The sequence below is a fragment of the Heptranchias perlo genome, chromosome 4, assembly GCF_035084215.1.
Source record: "Heptranchias perlo isolate sHepPer1 chromosome 4, sHepPer1.hap1, whole genome shotgun sequence".
Taxonomy (NCBI): Eukaryota; Metazoa; Chordata; class Chondrichthyes; order Hexanchiformes; family Hexanchidae; genus Heptranchias; species Heptranchias perlo.
This window is the reverse complement of record NC_090328.1, coordinates 68,296,832-68,311,908: the sequence shown is the minus strand read 5'-3', so window position 1 is coordinate 68,311,908 and position 15,077 is coordinate 68,296,832.

Sequence of the window (15,077 nt, the reverse complement as noted above, 5' to 3'; positions counted from 1 at the left end):
CCTACCTTTCTCCCTTGTGGAAATCTGCCAAGACTGTACCCGAACCATCTCCTCTTTAAAGACCACCCATTGTTCAATTACAGTTTTCCCTGCCAATATTTGATTCCAATTTACCCGGGCCAGATCTGTTCTCTTCCCATTGAAATTGGCCCTCCTCCAATTGAGTATTTTTACTTTAGAGTGGTCCGTGTCCTTTTCCATAGCTATTCTAAACCTTATGATACTATGATCGCTGCTCCCTAAATGCTTCCCCACTGACACTTACTCCACTTGGCCCGCCTCATTCCCTAGAACCTCCTTCCTTGTTGGGCTGGAAACGTACTGGTTAAGAAAGTTATTCTGAATGCATTTCAAAAATTCCTCCCCCTCTGTGTCCCTAATATTATTATTGTTATCCCAGTCTATATTAGGATAGTTGAAGTCCCCAGTTATCACTACTCTATAGCTTTTGCACCTCTCTGTAATTTCCCTGCAAATTTGCTCCTCTATATCCTTCCCACTGGTTGGTGGCCTATAGAATATACCCATGAGTGTAATGGCACCTCTTTTATTTTTTAACTCTAACCAAATAGATTCTGTCCTTGACCCCTCCAGGATATCCTCTCTCTCCATTACTGCAATATTCTCCTTAATCAATACTGCCACTCCCCCCCCTCCTATCTTTCCTTCCCTACCTTTCCTGAGCACCTTGTATCCAGGAATATTTAGTACCCAATCTGCCCTTTGTTGAGCCAGGTCTCCGTTATCGCAACAACATCGTATTCCCATGTGGCTATTTGCGCCTGCAGCTCACCAACCTTGTTTACCACGTTTTGTGCGTTTACACATTTGCACTGCAAACCAGTCTTAGGCATGCTTGTACTCTGTCTTAGTCTGATCCCCCCTAATATTGTATTATTACTTGCTCTAGTGCTATCTTTCTCTCCTGCTCCTTTGTGCCCCTTGTTTCCCCTTTCCAATGCTACATCCTGGTGCCCATCCCCCTGCCAAATTAGTTTAAACCACTCCCTAAGAGGACATTGGTCCCAGCTCCGTTAAGGTGCAATCCGCCCGGCCTGTACAGGTCCCACCTTCCCCAGAACTGGTCCCAATACCCCAGGAATCCAAAGCCCTCCGTCCTGCACCATCTCTCCAGCCACGCATTTATCTGCTCTATCCTCCTATTTCTATACTCACTAGCGCGTGGCACTAGGAGTAATCCGGAGATTACAACCTTTGAGGTCCTGCTTCTTAATCTCTTTCCTAACTCCTTAAAATCTGCCTGCAGAACCTCATCCCTCTTTCTACCTTTTTCATTGGTACCGATATGGACCACGACCTTTGGCTGTTCACTCTCCCCTCCCAGAATGTTCTGCAGCCGCTCAGTGACATCCTTGACCCTGGCACCAGGGAGGCAACATACCATCCTCTAATCACGTCTGCGGCCGCAGAAACGCCTGTCTGCTCCCCTAACTATAGAATCCCCTATCACTATTGCTGTCCTGACCTTTCTCCTCCCCCCGTACAGCTGTGGCTGGAGGTGGTTCAAACTCCACTCCAGGATTTTAGCATATAATCTAGTCTGATATTTCAGCATAGCATTGATGAAAGTGTTGCCTTTCAGATCAAATGATTTGTTCAGGTGTATATAAAGAGTCCCTTGGCAACACTTAAAGAAGAGCTGAGAGCTGTTTTCACAGATTAAATAGTCATTCATTTTATTTCCTGTTTGTGGGATCCTTGATATGTGCAAATGGGTTGCTGTGTTTGTCTACCTAACAACAACTTCAAAAGTAATTCATTGGTTGTGAAGTGTTTTGGAACATCCCTATGTCAGCCTAGGCTCAGTGGTAGCACTCTTGCCTCAGAATCAGAAGATCATGGGTTCTCAGCCCCACTCCAGGTATTTGAACACATAATCTAGGTTGATATTTCAGTGCTGTACTGTCAGAGGTGCTGCCCTTTGCATGAGACGTTACAATGGTTTAACCTTGTTGCCCTCTCAGATGGATGTGAAAGATTCCATGGCATGTTTTGAAGAAGAGCAGGTTAATTGTTCCTGGTGTCTTGGCCAACAGGAATCGCTCAACCAACATCACTAAAACAGATTATCTGGTCATTATTTCATTGCTGTTTGTGAGATCATGCTGTGTGTAAATTGGTTATTGTGTTTCCCTACATTACAACAGTGGCTACACTTCAAAACTAATTTATTGGCTGTAAAGCACTTTGGGACATTCTGAGGTCTCGAAAGTTGCTATATAGGTGCAAGTTCTTTCTATGCAAATTCTTTTAAGTTTATGGAACAATGGTGACGAATTGGTTTTAAAAAGACCCAGGAAATCATGGAAACTCTTTATTGAGACTCAAATATTACACTCTACCCAGGAGGTCCTGGAGTATTCAAAAATGTTGGTAATGCATTATGAAATGTTAGTGCTTTGAACCCCTTTTGGAACACAAAAAATGGTTCAAGGCTATTGTAAATTGACAAACACTTTTCAAACATTATTTTTGTGTTCCTCTAATATTCTCCTACTTTATCTTCCCTCTTCTCAGCTGTGGGCAGTAACTCATGGTCGGGTGCAGTTTTAAAGCCCTCTGATGCCTCGCTCATGTGACTACTTTTCATTTGGGAGCTGAGACGTTGGTTATTGACTGTGAATTTGACGTGAGAGCATCACTGTTGAGTCCGATCCTGTCTTCAGCTGATATCCATATGTGCAAATTTACACTATGAAAGGTATGATGTTGTTCAAGTCTCCACGGAGTTGGGTTTTAATCTGCAGCGTATATTGGCTGTGTATATTGGCTCTGCCCACCTGATGATGCTGGCAAGTAAGCCCTATTTATTTTGGTGATAGGACCTCATTTAGGTATGAGTGGTGAGCTGCAAGCAATAATCACGCTGCTCATCTGGCAGGGTAGGAAATCTGGCAGACCTGTCACTTCTTAAAGCCAGCCTGCACCTCTTAAAGAGGAGGTGGAGTTTTCATTAGTGGTGTGTGGAAAGCGTGATGTGGAACAGTAGGCACGATGACAAGGGCATGGCATCCTGATTTTCTGATACTGCAGTGGTGGTGCTTATTAAAGGAAATGGGGAACAGGTTTAACGGCCTTAACAGGACGGCCAAAATAATATTCCTTTTCACGTCTCTCTTACTCTGAATGTAGCCCTGCAACAGTGTACTTTTCCCGCAGCACTATCAATCCTTCCCTCCTCACTGTACATGTCTCTCCTCCAATTGCAATGAGAGTCTGCACCACCCTCCTTCTGCTTACACTCATACAATCTACACCTGCTACTGCCCTCAAAACTGGAGTAAAAAAACAGTCTGCTTTTATTTTGTAAGACTTGGATTAATTCTCACATTTTTGTTACGTCCTTTGATATTTCACATTTCTCTTTCTCTTTATTCTCTTTACTTTATCCAACAACTTCCCCTGTTGCACACATTTGATACTTTTCCCTCTCAATGTGCACACTTTGCTAAGCTGCTTCTGCTTCACACATCTTCACAACCTTTTCACAGGGCACACATTAACTCCCTCCTACTCTATTTGCAGGACAAGCTGGCATACAACAGAAGGGAGTCTGCAAGAACTTCGGGGAGGGGCAGGATGTAGCCATGCTGCAAACTCTCACTCCAGTGGAGAACATCGCCATCGATATCATTGGAGGACATGGAGGAATGGAGCTGGTGAGGCCATTTTCTCTCCCTTTATTCTTTCCACTTAACTTTGAAGCGCATACACACACACACACACACACACACACACACCCCCGAGGTCTGCTACTTCTTACCTTTGCCATTATATCCTTATTCTTATTTCTCTTTTTCTAAGTCCTTCTGATGACTCAGGCCCTGGAGTTGTGTAGATGGAGAGGGAGGATCACTATCCCGAAGATATGCCATCACTTATTCTTATTTTTCCAAGCACCAGCTGAGAGATCGGCACCCTGGATGGTATGGATAGCGAGCTAGAGGGGTCTGCACAGGGTGATTCACAAAGCCCTAATGAACAGGAGCAAGTCGGCTGCAGAGGACAGAGATGCAGACTTTTGGGGCTCAGCCTTAAAAGAAAAACGTTTACTGCGCACCAACAATTGCTCAAAGTATTGGATGGCCTGCAAGGGAGCTACCGCCATATGTTGGAGATGGCGAAGGAGTCTGCTTTCAACTTGTGTGGGGTTCTGGTGCATGGCATCAACAATCTGCAGTAAACCATGGAATGTGTGGTCATCTTAATGGACACTGCAGCTGAGCTCTCCTCACAGAAGTCTGTGCCACCATTAGTGGCATCTCTTAGGGATGCTCATACTGGGAACATTCAGGCTCTGGGCTCTACCATCTCTTCCACCTTCGACAGGCTGCAAGACTGAATGGAGAGGGGCTTTAGACGCGTCACAAATGTCCTACAGTCTGCTCTCCTGCAGATCAGTGGAATTGCTGAGGCACAAATTCATAGCAGGGGCAGTGGTGGAATGGTGGTCAAACATATTGCTCTCTCTCTCTCTCTCTCTCTCGCTCTCTCTCTCTCAGGATGATAATCCATCTGCACCCTCACCATCCCCTTAATCAACGCCCATCCTGGTTCCTGAAAGCCGGCTGGGCTTAACTGTCTTGGTAGCCACCGAGATACCACAGTATGCGGCCAGGTCTTCTCAGGCCTGAGCTGCTAGAGGTCTCTGATCACAAGCATCTCAAGGACCCTCATCTATGCTTTCCACCTCCCACCATTAAGCCATAAGGGGAGCATCTCAAAGGAGTAGTAGAATAGATAAGAGATCACTTAAAAAAAGGCACTATGGGCTCACACCTCAGTGGTAATTAGCTGGATGCCAATAAAATTACAAATCTTTGTGTGTAGAGTGTTTCTGTAGTAACTGGTGACCCTGCAATGTTAGATGACAAGTATATGATCTTTGGGAGGAAATAATTTATTGGAAGGTGGAAGGACTGGGACAAATGCTAGACATAACTGTTAATGTGGTGGGCTGGGCTGGGGGTGGGGGTCAGGGATTGTTCAGCTCAAGCGCTGTTCAATAAGCTGCTGCTAAAGAGCTCTATCTGCAGGCGGGTGTTGGCGCCCTTCCATTTCCGCCAACCTCAATGTCACCTGTGTTGCCTTCATCACTTTATTGAAGGTTCTCATCTAATGGTGGCTTCATGTGTTATCCCCACTGTGGATCAAAGTTATGCAGCATAGTGTATGATATGGGACACATTCTCTGGGCTGTACTGAAGGAAGCCACCACATTTGCCCAGGCAACGATATCATTCCATGAACAATGAGGGCTCTAGTTGACCTGCGGATCTGGTTTTAACAGATTTCTGAGAGGAGTCATGAACCAAGTGTGCAGATCACCATTGTGCCTAAGCAGTCAGCCTCTCACCAGCTGTGCAAGAGCAAAGTTTGGGAGGATGGAAGATTGGCACAATTTCAAAGTGCCATGGGAAGAAACCTGTATAATGTGCTGCTGGTGATCACGCACCAGATGTACGTTAATGGAATGGAAGCCCTTGCAATTCACAAAGGCAGCAGACTCGTTTGTAGGAGGCCACATAGAGCCGTGTCCGCAGTTAATGACGCCCTGAACTTGAAGGAAGCCTGCAATCTACACAAACACAGAGCACTATCCTGCCAAAAGCAACCTTGAATTGCAGACTGACTGATATTGCTGATATCCCCTGTTGCAGCCTAGAAGAAGCTGGAGACAAATAAGTTGAGGGCTTTAGTAACCTCGACCACAAGAGGAAATATAGTTGGTGGGTTGCAGGTCTTGTTGCACTCTTTATGCATTGCTCCTCTGAGAAGATCAAGTATGTAACTCTGAACCTTAACACCCCATTGGGAGGGTAAGGATGTCTGTGAGCTCTCCTCCTGCTCTGTGGTCTCCCTGCAGCTGCAGTTCCACGTGGTGCTTCTACCTGTTCCTGCAGCTCCTTTTCCTCTAGCCAAAATGGAAAGGCCAAAAGGATTCCCATTTTCTGAAAAACAGCATTGCCAAACCCGCTTAAACTTTCTGAAGGTTGTTCAGCCACTACAAGCATAAAAAACAGTGATTGTGCATCCAAAAATAACTGAGAAATGCAAGCAAGATATCTGCCAAGCATTTTCAGTGATTTGAACTAAAGTAGATGAGTGTCCCTTCAAATACTGCTGGAACTAATTGTTGCCCCCCCCTCACACACACCCTGTAGTGCCCATGATTTATGAACAGGTTGAGTAAGCAGCAGTGACAGCATTGACTCATAGGAAAATGGTATCTGGGTCCTAATCGCATCATAGGACTCTCATTTAAATATAATTATTAGACTTCTTCCTGTTTCTGGCAGGAGCAATGGCTGCTTAAATCGAGGCCCAGTCAAAAAACCGCAGTTGGCAGGTCTGCAGCAGAAACTGCCAGTGGGCGGATCATCAAAGGGACAATTTACCTACTTGACATAGTTAAGGTAGGTTTTTTATTATTTAATGTTACTTGCCTTTAAATTTAACGCCTCCCGGCGGCTTTCCCGAGGCTTGTGAATCTCACCAGGTAAAAGGAGGCAAGAAGGGCCGTTTCATCAGGTAAGTGCCTTTATTGCACTGCTTGTGGGCCAGGAGGAACAGGAGTGTTTCTTCCAGGTCCAACAAGCTTACCTGCCATGATTGGACCCCCGCGATCGGCTGACTTCCACCCCCCCCCCTGCCAGATGGGAAACTCCCCCCACCCCCGATGGCCGACTCCCTTCCCTACCTCCGACTCCTCCCGATCGCCGATCTTCTGCCATGCTGATCACCTCCCGGAATCTGCGCCCCCCCTCCCGATATCCTCCATGACGCCTCCCCCCTCCCGGTGTCCTTCATGCTCATGATCTCTCCCTCCCTTCCTCCCTCCTCTCTGATCCCCCGCTTTCCCACCCGACAACCAGCCAGCCTGTCAAGCTGGCTGGCTGTTGCACAGGAAACCCAGAAGCAAAATTAATTGCCTTCAATTGAGTTGCGATTGCAGATTGCAACGCACTCACTTCACTTTCAGGTTTCCCACGTGAAAATCTGCCAGCCCACTCTCTTCCCAAATAAAAATCATGCCACAGGACATTGGATTCATTTGGACTCATTTAAGAAGTTGCTAGACGCTCTAATGGGAAGACAATAATTAGTATTCTGGAAGGATGAGATAAAATGGGCTAAGAGCCTTCTTCATCTGAACCTATCTTGTGTTCTAACAAAAATTCACTTGTACAATGCCCCTGTCCCCAGCCAAAAGGTATTAGACAGCACATTACAAGTAGAGCATGTAATATAATATGAAAATTCCATCTCCCTAGTGGAATGGATGTATGACTGCATTTTTTTAAACATAACCATTACAAAATTTATTTGCATATAGACTGCCACTTGAAAAAATTCGCATAGTGGCCATACCCTAAACTTAAACCAAATTTTGTACTTAAAAGCACAGCCTATATTTGAGTAAATACAATATATCAGTAGGTGCTAATATTGCCAAAAATATGGAAATCCAGTGAATACCGATGATTCTAACCAGGTTCAGTGAGCGCTGATGATATTGCTGGGGGTAGCAACTAAGCCCAAAGGAACTGAGTAAATGTATATAATTGAGGTTACAAAATCATTAAGGCACCTTAGGCTAATGACAATTAGCCTCATACTGTCACAGTAACTCCTCTAAGTTGGTTCTATTATGTTAGCGACAATACAAATATTCTATAAAAAACCTGTGGATATGCCATATAATAACACATAGAGTACTGAGGTTAAGGATCATTTCTGCGATTGTTCTTTTTAAATGTGTGTTCCTTCACGTGATCTGCAACATTCTTCCCTTCTTCCTGTCATAAGGAACCTATACCTTAGTGCTGTCTTCTATCCTGCTTCCTAGATAAATTTTAGGAATGTTAATTAGTGCAAATTAGTTAGCATGACATCAGACCCTCGGAATTAAACTCACAACAACTACCTGTTTAGGAAATTCAGTAATCAACTACTTGAGCTACTGAATGTAATTTATAGGTAAGCCGTTTGAAATTTCTAATTGACCATCTGCCAATAAAGAAATAGTTCTGCGATTTAGTTCATGCACTAGACTCATTGTTGCATTATAATAAATTGTCATGATAATAATTTATAGATATCATTAAAGATAATTTATTAAAACTTAAATGGAAACACAGTGTTCAAAGGGACAATGATGATTGATCTCTCAACACACAAAATCCATTTTATTTGGCCTTTTACACTAGCCTAACTTTTATGGCTCTGGCAATTAAGTGCATATATTATGTATGCTGCATTTAAAAAATGATATTAACTGTTTATATGTACTACATTGTACTTTCAGATATGGAATCTCAATTTACCAAACAACTATGTTATAATTGAATAAACAGCATATCAGTAGTACAATTGTTTTTCAAAACTGCCTCCAATCTGGTTTTGACGTTTAATGGAAAAGGTGCCCTACAGGTGACTGAAGTGTAATTTTAAAATTAAGACAGGCTTGTAAAGCTGCATGGATTTCACACTGAAAAGAAGTATACATAACACATAGTGCACTATAACAATAGTTGGGGAATAGCAGGTTGATATTCATTAAGAAAATAGTTAAAGTTTTGATCAGATCCATATACATACCTCTAATATAATACATTTTGCTAAGCAATTATTGAAATAAATCTATATAACATGGAAGGAACTTGAATTTCTATAGCTTCTTTCACAACACCCCATAGCACTCTGAAGCCAATGAATTACTTTTGAAGTGTAGTCACTGTTGTAACGTAGGGACATGTGCCGCCCAATTTGTGCACAGCAAGGTCCCACAAACAACAATGAGATAAATGAGCACATAGTGGCCGAGATTTCCGACTTGCAGCAAAGGCGGCGGAGCAATGACTCCGTGGCCCACCGCCGATCTCTGGTCAGGGTGGGTGTGAAATTGTCCTGCTCCTTTGCTGAGTCAGCCAGTGGGGAGTGGTGAAATAATTCCAGGTGGGCCTCAAAAGTGCCAGGAGTGGGCCAGAATTGTTTTGTGGGTCCAGAGGGAGCAACTCCTGCTTCTCCTGGGTCCACATCAATAACAACTGATAATTTCCTGGACCTGTTTCTGAGCAGTGTCCAGTGGTCCCATTAAGGATGTTGGTGACTCCCTTTGGTTGACAGCACAATATCTCTGAAAAGAATATTAATTTCAAGTGAATGCTTTTGAGAGAGGTTAAGGCTTTTGAGTAAAAATGTTACTGAAGGTAATCAAAGGCATGAAAAATTGTTTTATAGTTAAGTTTAATCATCTTATTCTGAAATATGTAATTTTTCTAAATATTTTGTTCTGTTAGGAACCTAAATATTTGATTTTGTAAGAAAGAAATATGGTGGACGAAAGATTTTTGAAAAATATTTTGAGCCATTTGTTTAGTTTGCATTCATCTTTCTTAGCGATTTGCATTACAGTGCATTAATTTAAAAAATTCATATGTGCCAGTCAGCTGGAAGAAATTTGCCCTGAGCTGGAATAAATTTATATGTATTACAATCAGTTCCAAGTGTAAAAGAAATTTGTCTAAGAATTTTGCCAATAATTAAGTGTGATAATCAATGTGTGACACCAAGGTGTGACACAGTAAGTGCGATATAACAACTGGGGAACGCACAGAGTTGGACCATTTTTATAATATTACTCGTCCTTCTCCTGTGGCACTGCTCACAGAAAGTTAAGACTAAGTAATGTCTTCAGGTCAAGGATGTGGGGAATTAGAGTGGGGCTGATGGGTGACAGATGTTGAAGGTCAGAAAAGCCAAAGGCAGGGGGTAGAATGGAGTGGGGAAAGAAGAAGATAGAGTGTGGTTAGAGGTAGCTGAGAGAGGGAAGGTTGAGCATAGCAATAGGCTAAGGAGTGTTGGAGGCCTGGGCGGAGGCAGCGAATTTAAGGTCTCTAGAGGATGCCACATTGGAGCTGGAGCCCATAGAAAAATGCCGCACTGATGGGACACTGACACCAGAATGGTAAAGCCAAGCCAGAGCGGAGCTTAAGGAGTGAGGGGAAGATAGGCGATGGGAAGGGGGACATAGGAATAAATGGAAATGATGGACAGGAAATGACCAGCTGGTCCATCGAGCTTTCCCCACACAGTCGTGATGCCTTTAGCATCATGATTCCAAATACCCCTCCAGCTGCCCCCACCCACCAGCAGCCATGTAAAAAAAAAAGATTTAAAAAATCCAAGAAAAAGATCTGGGAAATTCCTCTCCGACTCTGTAAGGCAATCAAAACTAGTCCAGGAGATCACATTGACCATGATTTATATTGCTTACTAACTCACTTTTTGTATGCCATGATTTCCACTCGAGCCATGAACTGGTCCAGCTCGCTTTTGAAGGTATGCAGTGAATCCGCACTCAGTATATGAGACATTAACTTGTTCAATAGATCTGCAATCCACTGGGAAAAGAAGACTCTCCTCTACTTCTATCCCTGTGTAACGTATACACATGTTCTTATGATCTTATGACCCCTGGTTCTCCTTAGCCTATCTAATTGAAATAATATATCTGTATGAACATAATCTAGTTGCTTCATTATTTTAAATACCTCAATCGATTCCCTGCAGTCTATGCTTCTCTAAAGTAAATACCCAGATTTTTAAGCCTATCAGGTGTTTTAAACAGGGTATCATTCTTGTGGCCCTTCTCAGAATCTTTTCCAAAGTCTCTATATCATACACCATGTGAGGGTTCTCACTTGTATTATCAACCTGACATCTGTTATGCACCTCATTTTTCTGCTTCATCTTACTCTCCATCTCTTTCTGCCTATAGGAATGCAGCTAAAATTCTTAATCCAATGTAACATCTAGCCATCAACTCCACAAGATTCTATCTTATAGAGTAATATATTATACACCACCTTATCAAAAGCTTTTTGAAAATCTACATATACGATGGCTACTGGGCTACCTTCACCCACCAACCTAGTAACTTCCTCAAAAATTCAATCAGAAATGGTATTACACAACAAGGTAAATCTTAATTTTCACCGCCGGGTGGTAAACTGGCAGCAGTGGATCAGCCACACGTTATACACCCTGCCAGATTTCCCTTTGAATGAAAAATCAGGTGGGGTGTTTAACAGGCGGCCGATCCACTACCATCAGTCTTCCGCCCGGTGGTGAAAGTTCAAATCTACAGCAATGTTTTTTTTTCCAGAAGCTATGCTTGAGTGTCACTAATAGCTCCTTCTCTATCCAGGTGATCATACAGAGTATTTCTTGTGATCCCTTCTAGCATCTTACCTATGATTGAATGTAAGCAAATGGGTGTATAGGTTCCTGGTTCTGACTTGCCGTCCTTTTTGAAAATCAGTACTATACCACCCGCCCTTCAGTCCAAGAGAACAATCCAGCGATCTGTTAAAGATATGAGAAAGAGGCGCACAGAGAACATACCCCATTTCTCTAAGCTCCCTTCAGGTGAGGAGTTGGAGGAGAGGGGAAGAGGGGGAAATGCTAGAAGACAGGAAACGGAGGGAGAGGAGGAGAAAGGTGAGAAGGAGGGAGGGGAGAAGGTCTGAAACAGTAGGGTGGATACTCTGAGCTGGAGGCACAATTGGGGCTTTAAAAAGTGGGGAGAGACAGAAAGTTAGAAGAAAGTAAAATAAAATTAATGTTTAAACTTATAAATCAAGAATATATTAAATGTAAAAGTTTAAAAGCAACTTACCTGACAGGAAAAATTAGTTCAAGAGAAAACATGATGGTACTGAGCAGGCATAGACAACTCTGAATGCTGCCACTGAGCCACCTGCAATTGCACAATCAGTGCGACAAGTTTACACAGGCAAAATCCACGATAAACATTGGCATAGAAATTTATATTGGAAATAGTTGACCCAAAAAGTGTGACAAAAATATGACAATAGGGAGCCAAGAGATGCAAACAGGAATTGTTCGCAGACGTAAAGGGCCTGCTATTTACGGGGAGAGGGGGGGAGGGAGCGGGTGGGGTTGTAGTTGCCGGGAGACCCGGAAATGCGGGTAACGCGGAGGTCCTGCCGAATTTAAGGGCAGGACCTCACTTAATTTTTTTTTCTCTGTTTCCCAGCTGGCAGCCAGCCAGATTGAGCGGTGGAGGTGGGGAGGGAGAGATCGTGGGGGTGGTGGGGGTAGAGATCATGGTGAGGGGGAGACATCACCAAGAGGGGGAGAGATTGCATGGAGGTTGAAGAGTTTGTGGGTCAGAGGGGCTTCGGATCATAGGTTGGAGGGCCTTCGGATCGCAGGTCGGGTGTGCTCAGATCGTGGGCTGGAGGGGTTATGGATCATGGGTCGAGGGGGCTCAGATCATGGATTGGAGGGGCTTCGGATTGTGGGTTGGAGGGGGCTTCGGATCGTGAGTCATGGGGGGCTCAGATCGTGGGTCAGAGGGGATTCAGATCATGCATCGGAGGGGCTTCGGATTGCAGGTTGGGGGGGCTTCGGATTGCGGGTCGAGAGGGCTTTGGATTGCGGGTAGGGGCGGCTCAGATCATGGGCCGGGGGGCTTCGGATCGCAGGTCAGAGGGTCTTCGGATCGTAGGTCGGAGTGGCTTCGGATCGCGGGTCGGGGAGCTCAAATCCTGGGTTGGAGGGCCTTTAGATTGTGGGTTGGAGGGGCTTCAGATCGCAGGTGGAAGGGGCTTCAGATCGCAGGTGGAAGGGGCTTCAGATCGCGGGTCGGTGGGACTCGGATCGTGGGCTGGAGGGGCTTCAGATCGCGGGTCAGTGGGGCTTTGGATCACGGATCGGGGGGCTTCGGATCGCGGGTCAGGGGGGTTCAGATCGAGGGTTGGAGGGCTTCAGATCGAGGGTTGGAGGGCTTCAGATCGCGGGTCGGGGGGACTTTGGATCACGGATCGGGGGGCTTCGGATCGCGGGCCAGGGAGGTTCAGATCGTGGGCTGGAGGGGCTTCAGATCGAGGGTTGGAGGGCTTCAGATCGCGGGTCGGGGGGACTTTGGATCGTGAGTCGAGGGGTCTTCAGATCCCGGGATGGAGGGGCTTCGGATCGCAGTGTGGGAGCCCAATTGCGGTAGGTTTGTTTGGGGGCATATAGAAAGAACTTTTAATGTTTTCATTATTTTTTCTGTGAAAAATTATCTCATGAAAAATTGAAAATGTCATGCCTTTCATAAAAAAATAATTATTTTTTCTTCAAGTACCAAAAATGGTTTTCCGCCTTTGTTCTGCCAGTCATTCTCCATCACTTGGAAAGGGGGAGAGGAGTGATGAAGAAGGGATGTGGCAAATCCTGGCACACTCAGTGAATGGCTAGTCTTACTGTCCATCATTAAAAATTCTTTAATTTACCTTTAATAAATACCCTTTACCTCAAGTAAAGTTCTAAAGTTGACGCTTTACGTTGTTTTGATAGTGTGACCTGCTGCTTGCTGCTCCTCCCAGCACTTGCCAATACGGACGAATGTTGAAAATCGCCCCTGCCATCTTTGGTATCGACAATCAGTAAGGACCAAAGCATTTACAGAAAAAAGTCAGTAATGATCAACCCAATAATGTAAGTACTCCAAATCGAGCCATAGATTCATAATATGGGAATAGGTTTCTTTATAGAAGATTTTCTAGAGTTTTACAACACCATACAGGCAATTCTATGACTATGAATAAACATTTTATTCAGAATTGTTTAATTTTTTTGTAATCTTTTCAACAGTGGGGGAAATTCAAGATAGTGGCTCAAAATAATTTCCCAAAGCCTTCAGAGCAATTTGGTTGCTTTCTGTATGTATTAATTAATGATTGGTGTTTTCTGCTACTTGCCAGTTCAGGATTGGCAGCTTTCAAACAAAATTGAGCTATTTAATTGCCCAGTTTTCTGTGGCTTATTCATTCCTCATTGGTGCTTACTGACGGAATTGAACTGCTTTTGAGTTGTTGACAATTATTCAACTGAATGTTTGATTGATGATTTAATGGAAAAGTCTTCATTGCATCATCAATTTTTGTCCTACAGACACATGACATTGAAGTGAAATACTTTCAGGTGTGATGCCTTTGAAAGTTACAACGTAATGGATGCACACTAGATGCAAGATCTTGAGATAGATAGATAGATTTAAATAAGAAATATAAGAGGAAATCTTTATTTTTAAAAGCTGCCCTGGCTGACAGCTATTCCTACTAGCTGGTGAGCAGTAGGGAAAGGATGAAAATGACTGGTTGGACATTAATTCTACATGTGTCAGTCTTTTTCTACCAGGAATCAAAACAGACATTTATTCAACTCATTTGATGAATGGTATGAATAATGTAACTACTGCTTACATCTTCAAGTCATACAATCACAATTTATTTTTAATATTTGGTGATTTTTTATACTCATCATGGTAAAGGATGTTGATGTTGTGAATTGGAACAGTTTGCCATTTCAGCCACCCAGTGTCCCTGCTTCATCAAGCATTTCAGTCCCACCATGGGCTAGCTGCAGAGTAAGGCTCCCTCTACCATCCTCCAACAATGTGGCTTGACCCTAACTTCAGAAGAACATCCCATATTTCTTCAGGGTAATATTTTAATTTTCCAACACCAGCCATGCTTAGGATTCCTCTGTGCCAAATCTGTGCCAGTTTTGCACTGTGGGCCTACCTCCATTAGGAACTAAATTGAAACTACTCAAACTTATTTCACCGAAGAACCCTAAGAAGAGAATTTCAAACCCAGGTTCTAAAAGTGCCAATCCAAATGATTTATGTCTTTAAAACATGCCCCTGCTTCATCTTCATTTTGCCTTTGGGAACAAGCCTAATTATACCAACCTAGTCTCATAATTCAGCAGCTTTGAATCCTACAATCACCCTTGTCATTCTTCTGCAAGTCGTCACCAATGAATAAATGATCTTTCAAAGATAAGTTCACCAAAATTTCACACAATCGTCCAAGTATAGTTTTACTAATGAGTTACAAATAGTTCCGGTAGTATTTTTAAAAAATATCATTTTCTTTGGGGGTGGGGAAGCAGTGAGAAAGTGGGTGACCCCTTTAAATGCCAGGCGTGTCGTTATTTTTTCTGATGCTGTAGTAGGAGTGGTGCTTCTTCCTATC